Source organism: Vespula pensylvanica, chromosome 14 (genome assembly GCF_014466175.1).
Source record: "Vespula pensylvanica isolate Volc-1 chromosome 14, ASM1446617v1, whole genome shotgun sequence".
In the NCBI taxonomy this organism is placed as follows: domain Eukaryota; kingdom Metazoa; phylum Arthropoda; class Insecta; order Hymenoptera; family Vespidae; genus Vespula; species Vespula pensylvanica.
This window is the reverse complement of record NC_057698.1, coordinates 2,533,796-2,537,499: the sequence shown is the minus strand read 5'-3', so window position 1 is coordinate 2,537,499 and position 3,704 is coordinate 2,533,796. Positions and strand designations below refer to the sequence as shown.

The 3,704-nt window shown below is 33.5% G+C and overlaps 1 protein-coding gene across 2 annotated transcripts in view; it reads right to left on the bottom strand.

The window, feature by feature from the left end:
- Window positions 1–3,704, bottom strand: part of LOC122634383 (uncharacterized protein DDB_G0283357) — a 141,583-nt gene that overhangs the window by 5,389 nt on the left and 132,490 nt on the right. The gene's annotated exons all lie outside the window — the stretch shown is intronic.

Here is a 3,704-nt window from a genome sequence, read left to right as displayed (position 1 = left end):
CCACCACCACCACCACCACCACCACCACCACCACCACTACTACTACTACTACTATTACTACCATCACCATTACTACCACCACCACCATCATTACCATCACTATCACCATCGCCATCACCATCACATCGATCCTAAACCTCTCTTCTCTTTCTATCTCGTTGTCGTCTATGTCTATGTCGTCTATGTCGTTTCTGACTTAGTGCAACGCACTGTACCAAATTAATGCGGCTTAGAGTATAGACAGAAAGCACGATTCGTGGCACGGCTATACGGCTAAATGCCAAGCGTGGTACACAACAATTGATCGAGCCGCTATCCAGTTCTACACCCGGATGTCCGAGCCTAGAACATTGTCTCTGCTTGCTCGTGCCCGGCCTCGTTGTTTGTTCCTGCATTTGCTCGGTATACTCTCCGATTATTACAGTACGACGTTAATCGCCAACCTTGATCGTGGTTTCGGTTATCTTACATTTAAGTTTCTTCATCTTACATTAAGTTCCTCCTTCCCCTCCTCCTCCTCCTCCTCCTCCTCCTCATCCTCCTCCTCCGTCTTCTTCTTCTTCTTCTACTTCTTTTTTCGAATCTTTTTTTCTTCCTCGACGAAAAAAAAGACGGGAGAAAAAAAAGGATTAATTAATCGTGTTTAAGTATCACGTTGGAACGACTCTCGAAACATTTTTTTTCTTTTTCTCTCTCTTTTTTTTTAATCTTGGATCGTTTTAATTGTACGATGTTATACTATCGCATTAAGATCGTTATCGTTTTAAGCCTGTTGTTTAGAATTAACACGATGAATCTTCTTTCCTCTTTCCCTCTCTCTCTCTCTCTCTCTCTCTCTCTCTTGTTTCTTTTTCTTTTATTTTTTTTCCTTTTTTTTCCATCCCTCGCCCCAGGTTGAAAAATTGTAATCGTCACTTTTGAAAGTCGAACATAGCGCTTATATTAAATTTGATCGCAAGCGACGGATGGAAAGTGATGGTGCGACACGAGTGGACGCACGATTAAGTCGACGCGCCAAGTTGCACGACGTTTATAATGCTCGTAAAGCCAAGCGATATAATATCGTTTAATCGTCGCTAAGAAAACTGTCGACGGTGGGTACATAATAACGAAGGCAAATATTTACGAGCGAGCAGCCAGTTCTTTTGCTTCTGCGAGAGAGTTTTGCGAGTAAAGCAGAGCAGAGCAGATCAGAGCAGAGCAGAGCAGAGCAGAGCAGAACAGAACAGAACAGAACAGAGCAGTTCGGGACAGTCGTGATCGTTCTCTCGACGTTCGCCAATTAGGTCGGCTCCGTGACGCGAGCTAAGAGGTTGCGAAGGGGATTCGTGAAGTACCATACGGATAATACAATCGAAAAGAATTTTCTTTTTTTCAAACTTTTTCCATAATCTCGTCCATTTGTTATCGTTCGTTATTTCGGTATTTCTTTATTCTCTTTTTTATTTGACTTTCTATTTATTATATAATAATTATAAAATAAAAATTAAATATATATTCTATATTTATTATATATGTATGTAAATATATATAATATGTTTTATTTATTTTTTTATCGTTTTTGGAAATTACAGAATGAATTGTCTCGTTAGAGTTTTATATATATAACATAATGTAACTACTTTTTTTACATTTTGTTGTTGTTGTTGTTGTTGTTGTTGTTATATATCGGAGATATTATTATTATTTATTTTTAAAGGAATTTTTAATTATTGTTATAATAATTATTATTTTATTATTATTATTGTTGTGGTTGTTATTCTTGTTGTATATTTGATTCGTTTTAAAATACAAACTATATATACACAAGACAATATTTCTTCTAGCTGGCAAATATTATATAGTATGGGAAAATTTATGAAATAATTATTTGACAAAGGAACGGTTATTGGCTCGTGCAATAGAATTATGCATGTGTATCTGCATTAGAACGATGTCTAAAGCTCGTTAGATTCGAGCGTACCAACAACAACATTGGTGGTCTTACGCGAGATACGTTTCGTGAGATCGTACGATCTACTATGTAGCAAGCCTAAGTGCTTCCGATGACCATAATTCTTGGTCATTACGAAGACAATCAGTTGGCTAAACTGATAGCCCCGAGCAAGCACGATGAAAGATCTTTCGTGAAAAATTTATAAAAATTTATCATCAACTCGGTCACGTATTTATTTATTTATTTATTTATTTATTTATTTATTTTTGTTTGTATTAATTATCCCAAGTAGATCGTTTCGTCTAAGATTATTAAAATATACCAATTCATTCTTATGCGATAACTATAATGATTTTCGTTGTCTAACTAATAACGTATAATATCGACATATACATACATACATACATCTACATTAAATATTAAAATTTATAATGAATAATTTGTATGCTCGCACGCGTACGCGTGTATGTGTGTGTGTGTTCATTTTTTTTATCAATACTATTTTTATTTATTTATTTATTTTTTTTACATTTAATGTTAATACTACAAAAAATAAAATAATTTCGAATCGATATTTAAATAATTTCTAAAACAATAATTTTCTGTTACTTTCTAACTATTATATATATATATATATATATATATATATATATATATATATATATACACATACATACGCACGCACACACACACACACACACACACATATATATATATATATCTATATATAAATAAGAAGAGAAAAGGATCCTCTCTTTTTCTCTCTTTTCCGGCTAAGAGAAATATTTCATCTCGAGCATGGCTAACGAGGCGTATACCGTCGTCGATTTCGCCATTTCTTCGAATTCGCGTGTATCGATCGATACTCGTTTCTCGATTTCCTCGAAGGAATACCGTGTGTGTGTGTATATATGTGCGTGTATGTACGCTTAGTTGCTTGTGTTGTATGTCAGATACACAATTGCACGCATTCGGAGGCCAAACGAGCAAGCAAAGAGGACGGTGCCCGACGTTTTCCAAGGTGGACGAACAACTTCGTCTCGGTAATTCGCGAGATAGAGAAACAGGGAGAAAGTTTCTAAGGAAAGTGGTGGAGACTCTGAAAATGTATCGTTTTACTTCGTACGAGTTCGTCCAAGCACGAAGTAAACTCGCTAGTTTAAGATTTATTTTCTTAGTTATACATTATATATATATATATATATATATATATATATATATATATAGGTGTGTGTGTATAGATGTAGGTATTGATAATGTATATGTACATATGTATAACTAAAAGTAATCTTGAAAAAAGAAATATTTGATTTATAATTTATTTGATGTTTATGATTAACAATTGAAAACGTAAAAGAATATCATTAGATATTAGGGTTTATAATTAATTATCTTGGAGAATGTTTGATAAAAATTTATATTCGATATAAATGAATAATTTTACAAAGGGAACGTACTCGTACGAGTATGAAATTAATTCATCTTGAATGCCTTGTGAATATTAAATTAAATTTGAAAGATCATTTCATTCATCTCATTTCATTTAATCGACAATTAGAGATGAAATATTTCATTATTAATCGAGTAGATCGAGTAGAAGAACGATCAAATTAGTCATTTAGAAAGATAATCAGTATTAACGATCGAAGTTAAATAATCTTATGGAAAAGTTTGTCAATGATCTTGTTTTGTGATATAATGATTCAATGATTTACCTGTTTACATGATAGCTCGTCGATGGATTAACTAGAAAGAGCGAACGTATTCG